This window comes from Ambystoma mexicanum, chromosome 4q (genome assembly GCF_040938575.1).
Source record: "Ambystoma mexicanum isolate Mex_15411 chromosome 4q, UKY_AmexF1_1, whole genome shotgun sequence".
Taxonomy (NCBI): Eukaryota; Metazoa; Chordata; class Amphibia; order Caudata; family Ambystomatidae; genus Ambystoma; species Ambystoma mexicanum.
In genome coordinates this window covers 73,078,076-73,093,573 of record NC_090928.1, presented here as the reverse complement: position 1 = coordinate 73,093,573, position 15,498 = coordinate 73,078,076, and positions in this window count along the sequence as shown.

Below are 15,498 nucleotides of genomic sequence, written 5' to 3'. Positions count from 1 at the left end.
CGGCACCGTACTTAGCACCAAGGTCCCTTTGCGGGTCCCTTCTTTAACGCTGGTAAAACCAGCCGTTAAGGTCGGGTCCCGCAAAGGGACCTCGTAATTAGGCGCTAATAGGTTAACGGCGCCGCAGCCTTTTACGGCGCCGTTAACCCATTAGCGCCTGGGTCGTAATGAGGCCCATTGTGTGTAATGTGACAAAGTCCAATGTGTAAGGATAGAGGATGGGGCTGATTTCACAATGGTGGCCTGGGACAGCCACCACCTTGTTATCCAGCCCCACACAGGAGGTATATGGTGCATCCAGGGACAGTCCATACCCAGCATAAACGGTTGGCCATCATGGAATCACATGCCCTTAATATACATGATGTCCTGGTAAGAAAGGAATCAAAGCTGGAGATTGTATCTGAGAAACTCAATACTCTCAAACTACAGGAGAATCACATCACTGGTTATGGAAGAACCTCGTCCTATGCTGCTGCCCTTCTCTAAGAAGAGGCCACGGCAGGGGCCACAGGCTACCAGGCTTCCTAAAAATAGGCAAACTATGAATTAAAGTACCCACGTCTACTAGTATAAATGTGGGAGATGCGGGTAGGGGCAGGATAGTAAACAGTCCAAGCTAAGGGGGAGCTGATCATGTTATAGAAAGAGGGAGAAATAAGACAAATTATTGCAATATCTTGGAGCCTGGGAAGGATTTCATTGACTTAACAAAATCCGGGGTAACTGATAGAGAAGATGCCCCAACCAAGTCCTCTTGGTCAGAGAATCAAAAGCTCAAGAAAGGTACTGAATCATTGCTACCTTAGGGGAATACAACCATTCAATTTACCCTTCATCTCCCCCCGTATTCCCCCCACTGGCCAAGCGTCCCTTCTTGTTCTGACTAATGTACTGAGGTCAAAACCTTTGGCTAAGGAAAGCACTTTCAACCTCATCACGAGTTGGGCGGGATCCCAAATGGGATACCGCCCAACTGTATTTGAGTTACCACCCACAGGTTAGGGGGTAACTGTAATTCCCCATTACCCATAGGGAATTTCGGGCAAAATTACCGCCGGCGCTATTACTGCACGGTAATTGCACTGAAAATCAGCATTTTTGCGGCGCATGTACCCTAAGCTTAGAGCTCTATTTATTGAAGGCCCAAACACACACTATGAAAATGAATCAAGCAGGTAATATTATCACACAACACTCTAAATATAAAACACATATACAGTCACAGTTGGTAAACACAATGCAAACAATTCACCATTACACATGAAAGGACAGGTAGGGAGTTAGGCAATTGTATAACCAGTTCTGAGGAATACAAGCCCTAACTTCATAAGTCCCACCCCCAATTTGAATGTGGCCCTGTGCCCAAATGTTCACAAAGTTTCTTGCAGAAGATGGGACAAAGTTAGTTAGGAAATGTTTTTGTGGTTGTGAAGAATGTTCCAGACGTCTTTCAAAGAGATTTACAGCTAAGTAAAATACTTATCCTAGCTTCTAGAGCAGCATTTCCAACAAACGTTAAAAAAGCAATTGAATGGAATATAAATCAAAGTTGTTCAAAAACTTTATGATGGAGGAGGAGCTAGGGGCACCGGTAAGTATTACAACACCTCACCATCCTTATCTGATTTTCCAAAAGGACTTAGTAGGTCGAATGAGGGTCTCTCAAGGTAGGTTTTTCCAATGTTGAATCCAGTAGAAGATGCCTAGGAGCTGCAGGTGTAAGGACATTTCTGCCCTTGACCAGGAGCTGAGTGCAACCCGTTCCAGTGAAGAAATGCAGCAGGCACTGATGCAGGACTCCTCAGGACACTCTACCAGATGAACGAAGGCCAGTTCCAATGACAGTCACCACACATGGGTGACAGCGGGCATCTTAGCAGTTGCGAACAAAGGAAGCCTTCCAGACCAGAAAGTGGTGTTACTGGGAAGCTGAAACCTGGCAGGAAGATGACTTGTAGAACTAGCTGGAGAGCACAGAAGTTCTGGGTAAAAACGCAGGAACAGCGATGCTTCTGGCACAGTAGCTCATAACAGAGCTGGTCAATGCACTAGGTGGCCCAGGGACTCTTCCAAAGGCTCTAGGCAGCAGGATGGTGAGAAGGTGTCGAGACTGGTTGATCCCACCAGTGAAAAGGGTCTAAGCACCACCAAAGGTCTTCTGAGATCAGGTATTCCAGGAGGGCTACACTAGGACAACAGCAAGAATGGTTACCAGGCCTCTTCTGGCATTGTCCACGGGTCTTCTCCGTCATCTGCACAGTTACACAGAATACTTGACTCCCCTTCTGATCTGCTGTAATGGATGCAGGACTCCTCTTTTTATCCCAAATTCAGGTGAGTGATCAAAGTCAACCCTCCACTGGCAAGGACCTGCATCACTCATGCACACCAGCAGTGGTCCAATCACGATCCACTGTGGGGATGACTCATGCCTGCACTCTAGACATACTGGCACCAGTATGTGGAGTGGGACTAGACAGTCCCAGCCCGCTTCAGCCCATACACACATGCCATGCCCTAGCCAGTTAAACAGCAGATTTCCCAGGCAAATGCATGACCATAAAAGGGAATTACTGACCTTAGAAGGCAGGAAGCTGGCCAAAGAACCGAATGGCCAAAGAACAAGGGAAATATCTCATGGCACGGCCATCTTGGGGCACTAGACACAGTTAGTAGCCAAATGTGGTAAACGAGAATAAGCTAACTAAAAATATAGCACCAATTGTAAAAATGTAACTGCTGCCACCAGCTTGTCTTTAGGCACATTTAAAAGTAACCAAAAATCCCTTTGGTGCAAGCCTAGGGTGATACAGAGGTATGCCCATTGCACTGCATTGAAAGATGCTGTATCCAATATGAAAAAGTCACCCAAGCAGATAACAAGTACAAATACAATAGGGAAAGATAGTTTCCCAGTACTGACAGCCTGAAATCAGTTTCCCCATAACAAATGAGCAAAGGGCCATTGAAGTGAAGCTGAAGACTTCACTTCTCTGCAAAAAGTCAGGACAAGGTGTAAAACAAAAGAAAAAAGTGTGGGAGTCCATAGAATATAAAGGAAAAGTTGCCTAAAATATCAACTTTCCTAACAAGGACCATGCTGTAACATAGGCAATAGCAAATAAGTGCAAATAAGTGCACCTAGCAATAGTGGTATTGCACCAGTGTCCAATAGATTTGAATGTCTCAGGGGCTTGGAGGCAGTATATTGACTCTCTGACCCAGTTGGTAAATCTGAGTCTTTAAGTACCCTGTGTCTGCACGACCAATATTCAGTTTTGAACAACTGTTTGGGGTCCCCTCAGGGGACAGACAATGTGGCCTCTAAAAGTGTGCAAGAGGGAAAATCTAGCCATAAACCTACATATGTGAATGCTATAAAATGTCTTGATGTCTTGTTTGAAATATTTATTTTTATTTATTTTATTGGACATTTGTATGGCGCCAATACACAGGTGTTTCCAGGTGCCACAAGACAAAAAGGGTGAAGTGCCCCCATCGGTGGGGGCAGGTACGTGCTGGTTGCCGAGACCACAAATTCCAGGGGAAACAGGAGGAGAGGGGGAGGAGGAGTGTTATAGACAGGAGGGCAAATTTGGAATTGTTTGGGAAAGGGAGCCCAAGGGCAAGTGCTGGCAGAGCAAGCGTGTGGGTACTCCTGGGGGGGTGCTCTGGCCCTTGTATGACTCTGAAGGGAACAGGCCCCAGTTCAGTAGCAGATGGAGAGATTAGCACGGGAGGGCGAGAGGGAAGGAAGAGGAGAAAGGGAAGGTCTTGAGAAGTTACCAGAACTTAAGAAGATCCGGTTCAAGTTTGATGGAATGAGGGAGTCAATTCCACAAGGAGGCGCCAGCCGAGGAGGGGGATCTACATCCCACTCTCTGCTTGGGGAAACATTTGACCTGCAGAGAGTTGGTGCCAAAATACCGAAGGGCTCTGGCAAGGAGGTATCTAGGGTGAGAAAGCTAGATATAAATAGTTCCCAGGCCCCAGAAAGCCATGTGGATGATGCAGAGTGTCTTACATGTGATACTTGGAGTCACTGGGAGCCAGTAGAGAGATTTTGGGGCTGGAGAGATGCAGTCCCTGAGCTTGAGGCCAAGGATAAGTCTTGCAGTCCTATTCTGGATTAGTTGGAGGGGGCAAAGAGAGGAAAGAGGGAGGTTGAGGAAGAGGCTATTGCACTAGTTAAGCCTAGAGAGAACCAGGGCTCTGGAAACATTGAGCTTCCGGAGGAAAGTGAGGAAAGTTAGAATGCTTGTGAGGCGATGGAGCTGAAAATTGGACTTCTTGGCAATTTCTATGATGTGTGGAGAGAAGTAGAGAGAGGATTCAAAGATGATCCCAAGGTTTTTTGCTTCACATGTGTGTGAGGGGAGGGGACCCAAGCAGTCTGGCCAGAGAGTGAGGGGGAAACAGGGAGCAGGTGTCCTAATGGGGAGAATCTCGGTCTTGCTGGCATTGAGGCAGAGATCATCTGCAAAAGCAACATGCCTGAATAGCAGACAGGCAGTCAGATATGAGGGAGGAATAGGAGGAGGATGAGGTAGGGGAAGGCAGTCTGTAAGAGAGCTGTGTGTCATTTGCATAACACTGGAAGTGAGGTGAGGAGTAGGTGGAGATAAGGTGGGCCAGAGGGACCAGGTAGATGTTGAAGACCCAAGGAGATAGGAAAGAGCTCACAGGGACGCCACAGGTCTTGTTATTAAGGCCCAGGATAGTTCAATGTTTGATCTTGCTCAGGGGCATCAAGTCATTATGCTCCAGGAAACCTGGGCAATTGAGCCTATGCCTCTGCAAGATGCCCTTTTTCATCTGCCTGCAATCAGGCTGAGGAATAGGGGCAGACTGTCTGGGCCCTAGCCTCTTGACAGTTATTGCAACAGGCTGGATTTTAAGGAAACTAGCTGTCAAAATGAGAATTTTCAATTCTTCACTGCTAATATTAAGAGACATAAACTGCTGGGATTCATAAATCTGTACTGCTAAAGATTTTAAAGAGACCAATGCAAAATGATGGCATGTTTAAAGACTCTGACCTGATTCTGATCATTGGTGGGGATTTTAATCTCCGATTGGGATCAGGAGGGGATCTTTTTATCAGTAAAGAGGAGGAGTTGACTCTTTTGATCCCAAGTCCCTGTCTAATGGATACACTTACTTGTATCACCATCAACGATTTGTTATATAGGTTCCTTACAAATAACAAATAAATAAATAAATATGTAATAGTGCCCTTATTTTGTGTGACATGTTTCTGGAAACGGGTTACTGTGCCATTATTGATACGCCATCTGCACACAACTTCACCATTAATATTGACCGGTTCCATAGCATAACTGACTATATTCTGGTCTCAACGCACTGATGGGGCTTTATCAATGGTTTTGCATTCCTTGATTCTGGCGCCAGTTAACATTTTCCTCTATCTTTAGAACGGTGCTGGGTCCAGCTAACAGACTGTGGTAATGCTCCTACTAACCCATTATGACTGGAAATAACAACAAATATGAGAGCCGTATCTTGGAGAGCTGATGTGGCAGCAGCTTTTTGGGGAAAAGTGGTGAACTCAAACATGGATGAGCTCCTAAAGTGTTTAAACATGAACAGTGCACAACGTGAATTGATTAGGGCTTTTTCCTGTTTTTCAAAAATATTTGGAGATCTTTTCAGTAAAGCAAAATGTGCTCCTATTAAGGCAAAGGCCAGATCCTGGCTCTCAGAAAAGCGCAAGGTAAAAAAGAGGACACTTCCGTGCTCCATAAAGGCGGATGTCCAGGCTATTGATATTATCAGACACTATAGAGATTATAGGCGTGAACTATCAGCGTGCAAATGAGAGATCAACTCCACTCATTGGGAATCACTGTGTGAAGCTGCTTTATCTAACAATATTAAGAACTTCTGAATGATTGTCTCCAAGAATTGTTCTTTGTTAGACCTTGGATAGTAACAAGTCCCAGAAAATGTTGTCTTGGAGCAAGAATGGGTTGCACATTTTAGTTCTCTTCACAGTGTGTAGGGTAAGGCTGATAATGATGGTACTCAGATATCTTCTTACTCCAACTATATGCAACTAGACCCCTTTACTGTCGGGGTGCTGGAACAAGTTATTGGATGACAAACAATGAATAAAGCATCAGGGGCTAACGGAATACCGAACAAACCTTTTTGTTCATGTGTTGAGTTTGGCCCCATTCCTGACAAAGGTTTTTAATGGCCTTCTTTTAACTAAAACAATCCGACAAGCTGGAAAAAATGGCACAATCGTGCCTATATATAGGAAGGGCTCTAAATCACCACCATCATCTTAACGTCCAATTGCCTCACTGGATGGAACGTCAAAGATGTTCTCCGGTGTAATCATGAAAAGTCGTGAGGAATGTGTCTTGGATAATAATATCCTTTCTGATAACCAGCTAGCATTTAGGCCTTGGCTGGGAACTGTTAATCAGTATATACATTTGTATTTGCTGGTCTTCAAGTATGTCTTCTTGCAGGAACTCCAGTCTACATGGCTTTTAAGGACCTTAGTTAGGCTTTAGATCACGCGGACAGGCGACTGCTCTAGAGGACTTTGTGAGATATGGGAATTCCTGGTGCTTTCTTGTATACACTAGTGAACCTAGACTCTGACTCTATGGTCCACGTCAGGTGTGGTAACAAGGGTGAAGTGAGTCGCACTATGATTGTGGAGAAAGGGGTTCAGCAGGGGTGCATACTTGCACCCATTCTCTTCAACCTGTATGTAAATGGTTTACTGTTTTTCTAAGAAACTCTCAGCGCTGAAATGCCTCAATGTGCGGGCAGGAAGATTCCTGTCCTAAGCCATGCTGATGATGCGGCTCTGGTGGCCAGGAACCTGAGGTCCCTTAAGTGTCTCGTAGAGGGATATACCAGGTTTCAGACCCTTAGAGGTCTGAAGGTTAACGCTGACAAATGCTATATAATGTGTTTCACCCAAAAACCTTTCCATTATCCTACAATCTTCATTGATGGCCACAGACTCAAGGATTGCCAATGTTTTGAGTATCTTGGCATAACATTTAGCAGTCATCTAAGTTGGAAGGACAATTCAACTATCAAAAGGTGTAAAATTAAACAATCTACTGGCAGTATTTTCAGATCTGCCAAATCAATGCAACATGTTTCTGTTAGCCATATACTAACTGTCTATAGGGCTAAGGGTGTGGCTATTGGTGTTTATGGTAGCAAACTTCGGGGTGTGGGTGGTGTGAGGGGACTTCAAGCAGAGGACAACTCTTAGTTCTTGTCTTTTCTGGGCATACCCCTGATAAAAGCATCATATACCACTCATCTTAAAATAGGTCGCCCGTCTATCACCAACACCGTGAATCTCAAACCTGTTCTTTTGTGGCTTTCTCCGTAAAAAAGCAGGGAAGATAATTTCACTAAAGTTTTGATTAGCCACTTGTTGTCCTTACGTTATTCCTACAAAGTTGATTGGTTATTGCATATTGAAATAACTCTTGGCTCTGTGGGTTTGGATTGTGTTTTTTCCAACCCATCATGTATTGTTGATACATCTGTGAAGGAACTTAAACAGATACTCCTAAATTTGTGGAATGGAATGGGAGAGGATGTGAATCTTGCAAAATCCACTGTGAGATAGTATCTTCCCCTCTCACCACTAACAGGGAAGGCTGTGTGTTTTTACTTTGTAAACAACCTTTACCACGGATCTCTCCTGTCACAAGCTAGACTAAAAGCTATATGTTGCCATTGGTCAGCAACTAAGTATGCAAACGATGATTACAGTTTCTGTGGTGAAGCCGAATATTTAGCCAACTTTTTTTTATTCTCTCGATTGTTCGATGACCTACGGAAACTATACCTTCTAAAGTTACTCAGATGTTTTGATTTGAATCACTGGAAACATGCTTTTATGATGTTACTCTGCCCTCCTGATGCCACTAGTGCTTATAAACCTGAAAGCTATCTGCAACATGCCTGGAATTGAAGAACCCGACAGCATTCATCATGGTTCGAAATTACTGATTGTCATTTTATGATGTAATTTTTATAATTCTGTTTCTATTATGATGTATTTGACCTAGATCTTAGTGTGGCAATAAGCCTCGAGACGGCGGGCCAATACCGCCTAAGGTAATGCCCCCGGGGCCCATAGTTACAGGCCCGAGCATAGTGAGGGCCTTAACAAGGCCCCGGGGGCATTACCATGGGCAATATTGGCCCGCTGTCTAGTGGATTAATCCCATTAGTACCCCGGCAGGTTAGACCGGGGTACTAATAGCATTTTTTCTGTTCTGAAACGCTGCCGGGTTTTGGAACAGAAAAAAATGTCAAATAAAATGGCCGCCGGGAAAGGGAAAATGGAGTCTGTTTTACCTTTCCGTGGCAGCCATCGGGAGCGGACGCGCTGGGAACAGACGTTTTCCCAGCTTGTTCGCTCCTGAGAAAAGAAGAAAAAAGTAGGCAAGTTGGGTTAGGAGGGCGGAGAGGGGATAGTTTGCAGGGGATTGGGGTGGAGGAAAGAAAAAACATACCTGAGTCCCTGGATGGGGAGGAAGTCAGCTACCAGCCGCGGGGAGGTTTGGAGCAGGGATTGCCCCATTTCGAGCCTCCTCATTGTCTAAGGGGCTGCCACACCCCCCGCCGGAAACAAACGCAGGTGCGTACATGCGTCCACGCGATTACACTGTGGTATGGCTCAGAAACAAGCCGATCACCATTCAGTGTAATCCCGTGGATTGCAATGCCAGGTTCTAATGTATGTTATCTTTGTCTGATGTTTTATGGATTATTGTTGATAATCCAAAATAAACTACACACATTCACAATAATCATTTTAGTCCAATTGTGTAACAAAAAATTAGGTGATGGTCGGGGAGGCATAAATGTAAAAGATCTCACACAGAAATTCAAAAATAAAAAAGGTATTAGGTACAGGTATAGAGACTAGCTAACTAAGCATCATAGACCCATCAAGCACACTCCCATCACAACACCTCTAAAACTGTACAATTAATTTATAACAATAAAATATTTACGGCTAGACCAATGATCCTAACAAACATTGAGACTTGAAGGAATGTTCCTTTCTTTTTTGTGGTGTATTTAGCCAGAGGAGAGTGTCGTCACCCCGGCTATTTCCCTTTATATTATTAGTAAGAAAAGTTTTGATAGAGGATGGTAGTTAAAATTTGGTTTTACTTCGAGGACTTTTATAAGTCATCAAACATCATTACATCACTTTCACTTACCCAAATCCACCTGGGGAAGATCTTAATAAATAATGATGCTGTTGCCGTTTCAAGCAAACACATTTGCAAGTATTGCTCCTTTTAAAATAATATTACTCTGAGATTGTTTCAAAAGCTCAAGCTTGATTGATATTCAATTTTTCAACAATGATACTTCCGGAATAACATGTGAACAGAAGCTTTCTGTGTCTTTCTTTGACTGTGATCCATTTACTAATCATTCTGTCAATATCAAATTTGTGTTCAATGGGACTTCCAAATTGGTGCCAGAGATGATGGCTGCCTCGACCTAACCACTCAATAGGACGGTCCCAATAATCGCGTACATTATGGCAAATCTGATCTCCTGGTCACCAAACCATCCTATTTATCCATGAACATATAAGTGCCTTTGCAGCTCGCCATTGAGAATTACTGCTTCTGTATATAACACTAACATAGTGCAGACGTATGTTTGGCTGGCTGGCGGAGCCTCTAGCATGGATGATACAGGGATGAACTAGCATCCTTAGTGTCTCCTGTGTCATTGAACATTGCCAGACTAGATGTTAAACCTTTGTTTCTCCTTATAATTGAATGCCCTGAAAGGAACATTTCCTACCTCCTCCAAGTGCCAGCAAATTGGGGGCAGGAATGGCAGATTGAAAATAAGCAGATGACAGCATTTTGTACAGTTTATTTGATATACATGTAACACACATTTACCCTATAAGATGCATTGTGCAGGGCCTTTCCTCTCTATAATGTTAAAATGTCATAAAACAATGTTTTTCACAGCAAATGTTTAGTGGAAACAACTACATTACAAAGAACACCCATAAAGGATTGTTACAAACATGACCCATAAAGGATATTCTAATATTCTGTAAGAAGATGACACATTGTATGTATTATGCATATGGAGTTAAATTGGTTGATATGGCATACATTTTAAAGTTTTTTTTTACTAGCATCTAATTTCTATTTGAAACCTTTCAACTATTTTATAAAAAACAATAAATATTTAAACATTAAAATAAACACAGCATTCACAAGAAAAGAAAAAGAGAAAAAAAAGAGAAAAAAGAAAAAGGATAAGGTTTGTCAAAGGCAAATACTTTTTATGAAATGACTGTTGCTTCAAGTTTTGCAAAAATAATCCTGACAAATTCCAATAAAGCAAAAATCACTGAAGTTCTTGACCTTTGAATTAAAAAGGACCACTTTTTCGAATGAGTAAGTGTGCTGTATTCGGAAAATAATGTTTTAATCAGATTTGTTCTTGCATCCTCAATTCCTGAACAATTCATAATTAGATGTTTAAGAAATTCATATGGATGATAGCATAGTCTACATCGGTAATCCTATTAACCGCTGGTTTCCTAACATCAAGCAATTCCTTGGTAGGTAGTAAATTCAATCTCACTCTCAGGAATTGAGTGCAAGCTATGTGTGATGAGAATTTTTGGAGATAGAATAACTTTTTCCTTATCTTCTGTTTTCTTAAAGTTATTGTCTAGTACAAATTGCACAATTTGTATTGGTTTATGAATGTGTATCGCTTTAACATAATCAGTACAGCCAGGATCTTGTAAATTTGGCCTGTGCAAATTCAGAGCTTAGTTCTCAAGATGGAAGGTCCAGAGTTCAGCTTTTTAGTAAATCAGACCCATCATTAATCAGTAATTAATCCATAAACTGAGATGACCAGACACAGTTGGGGATGTTCAGGTCATATGTCACAATCATAAAGATATAAAAAATTAAAGCCCTACCATTCCAAAAGCAGAGTTTTCATATCACGTCACAGTTTATGAGGGACACAGAGTCAAAAGTCACAGGTCTGATTCTTTTGCAAGGCTGCTTTAAAATACCACATCTCCACATAAACAATTAATCTTTGACCTGAGGCAGAGCAATACACTATTATCTATTATAGGTCTGATTCATGCCCTGGGCTCTCAGAACATTGGTTTAGCAAATGTTTCTGTTAACGATCAACTCTGATAAACATGCAATGCACATTTTTTGGAAACTAATTAAATGGGTGCATTTAAAAAGGCACCAAATTATGAAATCATATAATCAGCTATAACTTTTGAGTGCTTTGCTTGGTTCAAAAAAAGAATATAGATTTGATATTCTGCCAAGTACTCCACATCCTTTGCATATAAAGATGATATATTAGTATGTGTGAATTATTGATACATGGACATATTTTGATAACTTTCTCATGTTACCATATACTGGAATATGAAGGTGCTCCACAAATTCAGACTTTTTTTGTGATACCGGATGAATAGGCCTCAATAATGGTGAAGGTGCATAAAATAAATTATTCAGAAAAGCTATATTTTATTCCAATTCGAACATAATTCTGCAAGGGCTCGTCTAGATAGAGACCTATCTCCCCTTGTCACAAGGAAAACATATTTTTGATGAATGAAAGTAAAAGGGGGGGATAATTGGTGTCAGTGTCGCAAGAGACCTATCATAGTCCTCCTACAATTAGTGATGGGTCGGAATATGCTGTATGAGTGCAGTTTATTAAGTATTAATGTCTAAATGCACAAGAAGTAGAGTGATTTCTATGGATATCTGTGAAAAGGGAGCTAGTTGGGCAGAAAACGTTCCTTCTGGATATAGCAGATATAAACCCCCCTTCAGAAGATCTTTTCCGGAGGGAGCCCAAATGCATAAGTATTTCCAATGATATAACCAGATTGCGTGAGGGAGTTTGAAAGCAGAGGGCAGGCTGCATGCTGAGCTTACATGGCTGAGCTGCCTGGAGCTGTTCATGTTGTTATCTGTCCTGGGTCCTTAAAAAGACAAAGCAATGCAACAGTGAGTACAATAATCCCCTTTGCATTTAGATTTATGTACCAAGAATTATTAGTCCCCTGATAGCAACTTAAAGTCTTTTAGGGAATCCTTCACAAGATATGTCACTAAATGGGGACTGGGCATGTAAGGAAACCTTTGTGGAAATATACTAAAAATACAATGCCCTAAAATTGAGCAGGCCATTATTCTCAGGCAGTAGCACAATACTTATAAATCCCCAGGTTTTCATAGTAGCAATTTATCTCTGGAATTATGGCATGGTGTACAACCTGATTTATATATTTGCAGGAATTTATAAAGAGCTTGTCCTGCGAAAATCAAAGTTTACATAAAAAGACAACTCCCGAATAGAGTTTTATGGCCCTTACAGTAGGCTAGGAGAAGGTTATTTTAGCCCCTTTATTCTGAAGAGAATAATGTAAATTTAAATAACCAATGTAATTTTTCCAAATAATATTGCTCATAACAAAAATGATTCTGCCTTAAGTGGACTCTTAATGCCAATTAAAATCAAGTGTTGATTCCTTCTCTATCTCAGATTTATACTCTAATGCTTGTGTGACCATTTAGATGAAGCTAGATATTTCATTTTCCAAAATAAAAGCTTCTATCCAACACTCAGGTGTTACAGTCAAGTTAAAGACTCAGGAAGGCTCAGCTAAATTGACCAGGTTCATTTAATAAGATACATGTTCAGTTCAGTCGTCATCTTGAACACAGGTACATCAGGAGATAAGGAGGATCAGAGGAGTGCCCACTGGCTCCCACACCCAAGCTACATCTTTCCAAGTGCCTGGATGGAACCTTCATTCAACCCCAAACATTCCAGACGCATTCAGGCCATTCCACTCATGACATCACCCACCCTGCATTCAGTTACCAGGAAACAAAAAGGGAAGCCAGATGCAACATACCTCTGTTGCTTCCAATACAACAGACACCTTCACACAGCAAGGAAACCAGACATAACAACAAGTTTGTTGACAAAGTAGCCAAACATGCACCCTGTGGTTCTTGTATCTATGTCCAAGCTAGTTTTTGCTTTGTCACCCCGAGTGGGACGGGTATGCCCAGGCGTGGGCCCCATGCCTGATGGGTATAGAGACCCGTGCTACTCCTGATGATGAGGCCCTACAACGCTGAAACATGTCTGGGGATGCTTGTGGTCTTGTGCAGAAGGGATGTGACCTAGCAGTTCAGGCTGGACTGCCCCTTTTGGGGTGGGACCAAGCCTGATTTGCATATTGTCTTTCCCCTTCTGTAATGGCTTGACAGGCGAAGAGAGATGGTCTGGATGGTTGCCCAGAGCAATGCCAGAGGTTAAGATTCATTCGAATCCTTCCAGCCATCGCCCCTTTGTTTTTGCTTTAAGCTAGAAACCAGCCATTCCCAACATTTAGAGTAGAATCTGCACCTAGCATAAGAAAGTTAAATATAAATCCAATGTTTTTCTCTGATGCCAATTTTTGTCGATGGTGTCAGAGAAAACTAGGCGAATAACACATTGCAGAGTTATTTTTAAGGGTCATTTTGTACTGAGTGGTGTGGAAAATTATAGTGTAAAGTCATTTTCCTGCTTTAATTTTCTGCTGCAGCTTATTTTAGTGTGGTTCTGAGGTGTACGAAGGCAGCAAAGTGGGGATTGCATTTCCACTTTGCTTTCCTCCTCCGTCCCAGAGGTGCACTTGGTTTAACAGCCGCATGAGATTTTCATGCAGGTGTAAAACCTAACATTGCAATGTAATATTTCTTGGCTTAGCACCTGCTAATGATCAGGCAGATTCCATTGGAATCCATTACAAATCTAAGCATTCTTTACAGGCTAGTGTTTTATTTCGCTTAAAGGGAAGAGCTAAAATAAAGAGCAAAGTTGAAGGTGATTTTTCCTTGATTTACTCTTTACTTTTACACTTCACTTTGAAAATTGCATGCAGGGGACCAGCAACACTTAAGGGCAATTGGTGGTTGTCAATTGCAGGAAAGTGGTATTTTATTTAAAATGTCCCCCTTTGTGCTTTGTTTGGAATGTGATGCCGGAAAGCAGTGAGCATTTTGAATGCTCATATTAGGGCACATAGCAGAGTTTGTCTGGATTAGTTATTCAGACTTGATTTTATGTGAATGGGTATGTGTGTGCATTGTGATTGAGACCATAGTGGTCAAGTTATGTTTTTTTACTTTAATCTACAGAATATATCTTAGTTTTGAAGATTCATTTCACATCTAATACCTCCCACCATACCAATCCCACCCCAATATTTTGGGTGACATCCACAGCATTTAGGGTCAGGGGATCATCTTTAATTTGTATTTATTATTTTCAATAAAAACAGAATGTTTAGATTAAAAAGAGCCTGTTTCTTGTCCCAAATCATTGGGGTGTGATTGTTAAGGGGGCGCTGTTAGGTCATGTTGTGTGTCTTTGTAAAATTAATCTTCAAAACTGAGATATATTCTGTAGATTAAAGTAAAAAACATAACCTGACCACTATGGTCTCAATCACAATGCACACAATTCCGTAGATCAGAGTAATACAAATGTCTATGGACCTGGTGACTCACACTCGGCAGGGGCCTTCTTGATGGCTGACGGTCACATAAGGGTATTGCAGAATAAGCTTTGATCGTGCCCAATCTGTGCACGAACATGGCGACACGCACACCCATCTCAGGCTGGAAGGCCTGGGCCATGATGTTGTTGTGCCAGGATTTTGTTTTGCTTCCATAGTCAGTGCCAGTCCCGTGGTGAAGGTGGTAATAATCCACCTGTATGGAGATGTGCTGGAGATCGTGATCTGACCCATAACTTTGCTGAAGTTAACCACCACCAATCTTTTAAAAAACTGCACATTTGAGTGAAACAATACATTCAAACAAAGCAAAATAAGCAGGCATGAGATGTAACTCATCATCTGCTGGGTGTAATACCAGTATCGATCACGCATCACATCTTGTAAACTCTTGGGACGCCCCTCAGAAGTTTTAAAGAGGATCTTGTGAGCGATTCTCCCACAATGCTGATGGCCCTTGATGACCTTTGACACAGTAGAACAAACCACTCTCCTAGTGAACATACAGAAATGTGGACTCAAAATCGTCAACAAAGGAAATTTCCCCCTGTTGGTGTTCAATTCGAATATGAAGTCTAACCCCCTGTTGACCACAAAAGGGGGCCAAGAACCCATGCTGCTGGAGATTATGGCAGAGAGCACCTGCTTTTTAAAACATCTGTGACACAAACTGATGCAATCTTTGGGAGCATACAAACTGTTTAGCCGATATTAAGTCACGACTCTGCAAAATAAGATAAAATACAAACTTGACTCATTAAAAATATCATCCAACGCATGAGTGGCATGGAGCTTAAAATAACTTATCTGTAAAAGCAACTAGACATTTCCTTCATGTTTTCAGAAATGATGGACTG